This window comes from Miscanthus floridulus, chromosome 17 (genome assembly GCF_019320115.1).
Source record: "Miscanthus floridulus cultivar M001 chromosome 17, ASM1932011v1, whole genome shotgun sequence".
In the NCBI taxonomy this organism is placed as follows: Eukaryota; Viridiplantae; Streptophyta; class Magnoliopsida; order Poales; family Poaceae; genus Miscanthus; species Miscanthus floridulus.
In genome coordinates, this window is record NC_089596.1 from 64,676,578 (window position 1) to 64,686,140 (window position 9,563).

Below are 9,563 nucleotides of genomic sequence, written 5' to 3' on the forward strand. Positions count from 1 at the left end.
CTGCCTGGGGAGACGATAGAGCCTGAGTCATGTGTGTACATGGCTGAGGATAGCGAGGGAGTAGACTGGGTTAGCCTGGTTTTGAAGTGAGCTAGTGATGCATACGGTGAGTACCGAGTAGAACTGTCACAAGCATTGTCGCACGACCGGCTAAACTGTTGGTCTCGCCAGCCTGCAAAAGATCCTTATCGTCTGAAGGAGCGAGCCTTATCGTCTGAAGGAACCTTCGAGGCGAAGTCTTCAATTATCCCTTCTTACTGTTGCCTAGACAGCTAGACGAAGAATAATTGTCCTGGCTACAGTAGAGTGACTGTATATTCCTTTTGAGTTGTCCTCCATCGTGCACGGTAGTATCCTTCTGGATATTCTTTGGTATGGTCTTCCACGTCCGAAGGGAACACTTCTCTACGCACACAGGGTTCTCTACAAACGTCGTTACCAGGGCTAACACGAGAACAACACACACAGATTCGAGGCGAAGTCTTCAATTATCCCTTCTTACTGTTGCCTGGACAGCTGGACGGAGAATAATTGTCCTGGCTACAGTAGAGTGACTGTATATTTCTTTTGCGCTATCCTCCATTGTGACAGTCCTACTCGATACTCACTGTATGCATCACTAGCTCGCTTCAGAACTAGGCTAACCTAGTCTACTCCCTCGCTATCTCCAGCCACGTACATACAGGACTCAGGCTCTATCGTCTCCTCAGGCAGTTTCACCCGCTACCATTAGTAGTAATCATCCATTACCACTGTATCACTTCACCTTTGTAAATTAGAGAATAATTGTCCTGGCTACAGTAGAGTGACTGTATATTCCTTTTGCGCTGTCCTCCTTCACGCACGATAGTATTCTTCTGGATATTCTTTGGTATGGTCTTCCACGTCTGAGTCACCTTTTTTATGATCCCACTTGTGTTCACAATTTATTTGATCCATCATTTCTATCTTTTAGAGACGATAGAGCTTGAGTCCTGTGTGTACGTGGCTGGGGATAGCGAGGGAGTAGACTGGGTTAGCCTGGTTCTAAAGCGAGCTAGTGATGCATATGGTGAGTACCGAGTAGGACTGTCACAAGCATTGTCGCACGACCGACTGAACTGTTGGTCTTGCCAGCCTGCAAAAGATCCTTATCGTCTGAAGGAGCGAGCCTTATCGTCTAAAGGAGCGAGCCTTATCGTCTAAGGGAGCCTTCGAGGCGAAGTCTTCAATTATCCCTTCTTACTATTGCCTGGATAGCTGGATGGAGAATAATTGTTCTGGCTACAGTAGAGTGACTGTATATTCCTTTTATGCTGTCCTCCATCGCACATGGTAGTATCCTTCTGGATATTATTTGGTATGGTCTTCAACTCTCTACTCACACATACACCATGAAAACATGATCTCAGAATGACTTTGAGAATCATCCACCATTAGTAGTAATCATCCATTACCACTGTATCACTCCACCTTTGTAAATTAGAGAATAATTATCCTGGCTATAGTAGAGTGACTGTATATTCCTTTTGCGCTGTCCTCCATCGTGCACGGTAGTATCCTTCTGGATATTCTTTGGTATGGTCTTCCACGCCCAAGTCACCTTTTTTTATGATCCCACTTGTGTTCGCAGTTTATTTGATCCATCATTTCTATCTTTAATCTTGCTAACTCATCAATTAAGTCTATATTCCTTTTGCGCTGTCCCCCATCGCGCACGGTAGTATCCTTCTGGATATTCTTTGGTATGGTCTTCCACGCCCGAGTCACCTTTTTTATGATCCCACTTGTGTTCGTAATTTATTTGATCCATCATTTCTATCTTTAATCCTACTAACTCATCAATTAAGTCACTCTACTGGCTTTCACGATTAGTTAAGCTAGTGCTTAGTGAATATGCGTATGTGGATGAATATTTCTAAGGATCTTTTGCAGGTTGGTGAGACCAATAGTTTAGCCGGTCGTGCAACAATGCTTATGACAGTCCTACTCGGTACTCACCGTATGCATCACTAGCTCACTTCAGAACCAGGCTAACCCAGTCTACTCCCTCGCTATCCTCAACCATGTACACACAGGACTCAGGCTCTATCATTTCCCCAGGTAGTTCCACCCAAAGGGAACACTTCTCTATGCACACAGGGTTCTCTACAAACACAGCATCAACCGAAGAAGCAAGAGCCAAGAATCACCTGCCTCAGACACTCACTCTCATCCACCACCCACTCCACCAACTCTCCACTCACACATACACCATGAAGACATGATCTCAGAACGACTCTGAGAATCATTCACCATTAGTAGTAATCATCCATTACCACTATATCACTCCACCTTTGTAAATTAGAGAATAATTGTCCTGGCTACAGTAGAGTGACTGTATATTCCTTTTGCGCTGTCCTCCATCGCGCACTGTAGTATCCTTTTGGATATTCTTTAGTATGGTCTTCCACGTGTTAGCCCTGGTAGCGGCGTTTGTAGAGAACCCTGTGTGCGTAGAGAAGTGTTCTCTTCAGGTGGAACTACCTAGGGAGACGATAGAGCCTGAGTCCTATGTGTACGTGGCTAGGGATAGCGAGGGAGTAGACTGGGTTAGCCTGGTTCTAAGTCATGAGTGCCTTTGTGAGGCTCTTGTGATCAGTGAAAATATGTACTTTGTTGCCCAACAGATAGTGCCTCTAAATCTTTAGAGCATGGACCACAGTGGCTAGCTCTAAGTCATGAGTGGGGTAATTCACCTCGTGCTTCTTCAGTTGGCGCGAAGCATAAGCTATCACACAGCCATCTTGCATAAGCACACACCCCAACCCATCTTCGAGGCATCACAGTATACATCAAAGGGCCTATCAATATCTGGTTGAGCCAACATAGGAGCAGTGGTCAGAAAAGTCTTCAGAGATTGAAAAGCTTCTTCACAAGCTGGGCTCCAATCAAACTTAGCTTCTTTCTGGAGCAGCTTGGTCATGGGCTAGGCTATCTTGGAGAAATCAGGAATGAAACACCGATAGTACCCAGCTAGACCCAAGAACTGATGAATCTGATGCACATACTTAGGAGACTTCTAATCTAATACATCTTGCATCTTGCTGGGATCTACAGAAACGCCTTCAGGTGTCAACACATGCCCCAAAACTGCACTCGATCTAACCAAAACTCGCACTTATCGAATTTAGCATATAGCTTGTGCTCCCTTAGTCGAGTCAGTACTATCCAAAGGTGTCAGACATGCTCTTCATCATTCTTGGAATAGATTAGGATGTCATCAATGAAAACCACCACAAACTTATCTAGCTCCAACATGAAAACTGAATTCATCAGGTACATGAAGAAGGCAGGAGCATTGGTGAGACTAAAAGACATCACTAGGTACTCATACAACCCATACCTAGTAGAGAAAGTTGTCTTTGGTATATCATGTGGTCTGATCTTGATCTGATGATAGCCTGGTCAGAGATCTATCTTTGAGAACACCTTAGCACCAGCTAATTGGTTGAACAAAGTATCTATGCAGGGCAAATGATACTTGTTCTTAACGGTTACCGCATTAGTGGGGCGGTGATCCACACACATCCGTAAGGTACCATCCTTCTTTTTTACAAAAATAGCCAGGCAACCCCATGGTGAAGAACTAGGACAGATGAAACCTTTGTCCATTAACTCTTCCAGCTGCTTCTTTATTTTAGCTAGTTCTCTTAGAGCCATGCGGTATGGGCGTCTAGAGATGGGAGCAGTACCAGGCTCAAGCTCAATGGAGAATTCTACCTCATGGTCCAATGGCAACCTAGGAAGATCTTCAGGGAAAATATCTGGGAACTCACATACTACCGGAATGGAGGTAAGATCAAGAGCGGCTTTAGCATGGGCAGCAACAGGTAAGACTAGATCTGAAGGTACAATAAGAGACATCCTATCCTCAGAAGAAGGAAGCCATAACTCCACACTTCTCCTCTGTATATCCAATACTACCCCATACACCCACAACTAGTTCATCCCAAGAATAGCATTAATGCCTTGCCCAGGCATGACCATGAACTGTAGGTGGTAAGTGTGGGTGGCTAATACCAAACTTACTATATCCGTGCAGATATTGATGAACAATTGTGAACCCACAATACGGATCTTATAGGCATATGATATAGCCATAAGTGGTAAGTTATGCCGCTCTACAAATCTCATGCTCATAAAGGAATGTGATGCACCAAAATTGACAACACCAAAGCTAGATGGGAGTCGATGGTAAACATACCAGCCATCATCGGCTCTTACTGCAAAACCTACGCAGCATCTATGAAGTGTACCTGGCCAGACCTGCTGGGCACTTTCTTCTTAATGATGGTCCTCTTGACAAGCCTAGAATTTGTGAATGGTTGAGCTGACTGAGCTGGCTGGTTTTGGGGACAGGCTCGGGCATAGTGGCCATCCTTGCCACACTTGAAGCAAGCTCCTGGCCTATTCCCAAACCCCTGATGAGGTGGGACCTACTGTCCCTAAGACTGCTGTGGCTGCACCTACTATGGAGGTGCACGATACTGAGTAGAGGAAGCTTGTGAAGTCTACTGGGGTTGCCAGAACGAAGGCCCGCTGGATGGTTGATAGGGCCCCCGCCGGACCACCTAAACCTTCTATGTGTGAGGGTGGCTAGAGGATCTAGATACCACCTGCTTTCTCTTCCAATCAACCTAGGACTCCCGCTGAAAACCCTCCATGGCAATGGCAACGTTCATTAGAGCCCCAAAGGCCTGATAGTTCGCCGTGTAGAGCTTTTCCTAAAGGAGGGGAGCTAGACCATGAAAGAAGCGTTCCCTCTTCTTGTCATCATTATCCACTTGACTACCAGCATACTAAGCCAAGTGATTAAACTTGTTCACATATTCCATCACTGTCATGTTCCCCTGACGCAGCTCTAGGAACTCAGTCACCTTCTGGTTGATGAGACCAGCAAAGATAAAGAACTCTCGGAACACGGTGGAGAACTCCTGCCAGGTTGCTAGATGATCCGACTGCTCCATGGCCTAGAAGGTGTCCCACCATGCACCTGCAGACACCAAAAGCTGCTACGCTGCAAAGCGCACCTTTTGCTCATCAGCCACTCCGAGGAGCCAAAACTTCTGTTCCATAGTGTGAAGCCAGTGCTTCGCCTCTAGAGGCTCATCATATGGGGTGAAGGTGGGTGGGTGAGTCTTGAGGAAGTCCTAGTAGGAGGACAGTCCCTCAGGACGACGGGCACCACCCTCGTTCCCACTGTGACCCCCGTGGCCTTCGCGGGTGAGGCCCGCGATAGCCTATGCCATAATGTCGATGGCATGAGCTGTTTCCTGGCGAGCAGCAGCTGACTCCCAGCGAGCAGCCAATAGCTCCGCCATTATCTCTGTGGGAGTCATTGGCGGAGGCAGTGGTGGTGGTGGGAAAGGATGAGGAGCCAGAGGTGGAACCTACTGACCTCCCCCATTGTCATGCTCAATGGCCTGGCCACTGTCACCCTGGCCCTCATGAGCCACCCTAGAACTGGTGCTCCCATGTCTAGACCTTAGATTCATCTATAAGAGAGATGAACCATCCATTAGAACACCTTCTCAGATTAGAAGCAAGGAATTAGAGGGATGACAGCACATTTATTAAAGCATTACGTTAGTTAGTCCTATCAATTTACTAATTCCATTATACGTGAAGAGGGATTTCAGTTGAAGTAAGATGCTATTATCATGATGTATGCTTTGACCTATACGTTCACTCAAGCCGGAATATAGCGGCATTTGTAAAATTTTTGGCACATTGCACACTCACTTTCAGTGATACTAAGCGATTTCTTACGTAACATAAGTCAGTGTACCTGCAGAAAATTGATTAGATAAAACTAGTGCCACTATCCTAGATAGACCATATTGCTAGGGCTTATACTTATTTACCTAATATAATCGCATCCTACTTTTCACAAAACTTTTGTTGGTAAAATTTTTAAGTTTTTGAAAAAGGGTGATGAACTTGTAACCATTATTAGCTCTGATACCAACTGTGGCAGAACCGCCCAAAATAGCATACTTAAGGAGGTGCTCGTCTTCTATCAGACACTAAGCATCTCAGAAGCAGGCTATAGTGAGCAGTGTCCGTCTGGCACACCCCAAGGGAGAACCCAAAAGATCCACATTTTCCCAAGGATCCAATAATGAGAACGAGTTACAATACTAGTTCATTTCATACATTCGAGTTTCTTAAAAAGTACATTATTACAATACCAAATACCAGAGTGCGGAATAATAAACAGCGGAATTTTTAAAAATAACAACTAGTGATAAGGGTGAGGATTCCATCTAAGCCCACCAGAAGGATCCTTCACACAAAGGTACTCTTCAAGCATCACCTACAACAGGAGTAAATAAACCCTGAGTACACAATGTACTCGCAAGACTTATCCGACTAGTGGGAATAATTTCCCGACTCCAAGGAATATGATAGGATTTATGGTTTTGCTAGTTCTCTTTAGCAGAAAACAATGCTAATAGTGAGTCCTTATTTATGTCTTATTATAAGCCGTATTAAATTATCATCTAGCTAGTCTATATAAGCACCTGTTCTACTTTTAAGCAAGAGTTGAGCAATTAGTTCCATGTCTTCTCCTTTCAACTTTCTGTTCTTACTACGATGCTAGAGTTAAGACAAGTCGTACCGACTCGGTGATGATTCATGAACCAATGTGCACAGCTGGGTGCCCCGAAAACACATGCCTCGCTTGTACCCCAGGCATAAGTAGGACTAACCCATCACTCTCCTATCTCGGGTGTCTAGGTTCCTGTCCAAACTTGGACTCCAAGCCCCCACATCCTGAGTCCTGGACTCCGTGTGGTGCAAGGACCTCCACCATCCCTGAAAGAGCTAGATCTGCAACAAGAGAGCAATAAGTCTTTCCTGCGCCCATACCCAAGTATGCGCTTAGGACAATAAATCTGTGACTTGCCTAGCATCCATTGCAATGACCAGTCCTTAATCGACACGGATAGGGAAAAGTGTAACCAAGTCATGCTCCATTGGCTGCTGGACACAACCCCTTACACCCACCAGTACCCAAACCATATCCCTGCCCAGTCACCATTTTCCTTTCCACTATTTTATCATGAGTGATCATATTTTATCCCTATTTGTGAGTAACAGCAGGTTACTCATGCTACCGATATCCTGAGCATAGCAGCTACTCGACATGTACTAGTAGGACTAATGGATAGATATATTTATGCAGGTAGTTTCCATGAAATGCATGTAACTTAAATGCACATCACATATATATATTTAGTGATCATAAAAATATGGATTATGCTCTGGGGCTTGCCTTGGGTAGGCACTGGGTCAGCAGGGTTAGCACCAACAGGCTCCTAGGCTTCCTCCTACATGAGGATCTCCTCCTCGTACTCCTCGATCACCTCATCGTACTCTGGCTCGCCGATGGACACGAAGTCTACCAGTTCATGATCTACATGAAATGATGATGTAATGTTTAATAATACGGCAACAGAAATTCTTAAAGTCAAAGTACATCGATTTAACTCCTAAGCTAATGATACCGACCACGGTGATAAGTCAACTATTATTACCGATAAGTTTGAGGTATGACATTCATCATTATTATAACAACTACGGTTATTCTTACTCATAATGCTGATTTAATCTAGATACAATAAAACAAGAGTAATAGCTATTTTATTTAACAACCCATTCTAAGGCTACAAAATTTACAGCAAGTACATAACAACCTAGTGGACCTGCTGTAAAATTTTTGTGGCTATATCTATCACCAATTATCCACAAATATTCCTACAAGTATTAACGTACCTAATATTAGCTCTCTAGTTTTGAATTTATGACCTAATACTCGTCATAGCTAACTGTTATCCAACTGTACTATCAAGTAGATGGTATTTTTGCAAACCTAACAAAATTAGTCTCACTATTTTTGGACATCTATGCAATTTACTACGATTTATTGAAGTTTGACTCATAACTAAAATAAATAAACATTTCTATTCTTCTAGAAATTAAGGAAACCGAATCCTGCCCCTCGGCCCAACTCGCGCTAGCTCGGCCCAGAATGGCGCGACGCGCGCGCCAGCACAGTGTGGCCCACGCGCACGCATGGCCCAGTCGGCCAATGGCCCACGACGAGAGAGGCCCGCGCACGACGCAAATATGCAAGGACACCCCCAAACTACTATGTATTTACAGCGAGCTCTAAGGCACTATTTTGCTAGTCTACGCTTTTATAGCTGCTCCCTCCCCTTTCTCCTTTATCGAGGCGACGTCCCCCAGCACCCGTGCACGCACTAGCACGACGGCACGGGCACTGGGTGGCCACGCCAGCATCACCTGAGCCACTAAGGCCTAACTAAGGGGCTGATGATTACCTTGGGAACAAAGCGCAGTGACTAGAGGCTTCACGGTGAACTAGGGCGCTGTGCCGAGCCCCCTCCCTAGTGGTGGTCCCTTTCCTTCGCATTGACGGTCTAGCCGGAGAAAACCCAAGGTGAGCTGGCCACGTGCGCGCGAGGTGGTGCGGCGGTGCACAGCGTTGGCACGGCTATGCCAAGGACTGCTACACGGTGGTAGGGCTTAGACTATGGTGAGCATGGTGACACCCAATTGGAGGAGAGGCTAGTAGAGCAAGGAATTGGACCGGGATGCCTTGGTCGCATGGTTAGCCGACGGTGCAGACCACCCCGGTCTTAAGGACCCGATGGCGTGGCATTTCAAAATTGGGGCATAGCATGGGGACACAGGTAGTGAGGTGGGGACGGTTGCACGGCCATTTACCCAACGGAGCCGAGGCTACAACGAATTTGATTAGATTGCTGCATTCATGGTGAATTGAATGAAGGAGGTCCCACCGGTCATGGCTACAACGAAGGTAGGGGTCCTGGCATGGCTTGGCTCGGTCCGGCTGTAGATGTCAACGCAACAAACAAACACACACCATGACGGGGGATAGTGGGACATGCTCCAGGCGACTATCTGCATGGCCATGGATGCAAGCCGATGAGGCTCGGCACGGCATCATAGCGGGCAGCGCCAGATAAGAAAAACATAGTGCAAGTGACGTGGAGGTGATGGTGACATAGGCTGTCATCCTTCACATGAGCAGCCAAGGCGAGTCAGCGGTGCAGTGTCATGCGTGGCCGCCGATGGCATGTAGCATGGGACCCGGTGCGCCTCTAGCCAAAGCAGGGCAGGGCATGGCTCGACAGAGTTTGGTCGGTGGCTCGGGCGTAGTGTGTCAGCCACGGTGCTATGACCCGTGCGCCAACGAGTGCCAACAAGCAGACGAGGTAGTTGTGCCAAGACCCTGTGTGCGTGTGCCTTCACGGTGGCAGTGTAGATGCGGTTGGCGCATTGGCGTGCACGTGTTTGGGTGAGCCAGCAGCGGCGGACACGGCTAGCAGTGGCGATGGCCGCGGTCAGCGCGCGGTGGCAGACAGTCTTGGCACACAGCGCAAGGTCATGCGCGTGCGCAGGCATGGCGGTGGGGTGTAGCCAGCATGGCAGCGGGACATGGTCGTCATGGCAGTGCACTGGCAAGCCAGTAGTGGTGCCAGGCCAAGTGG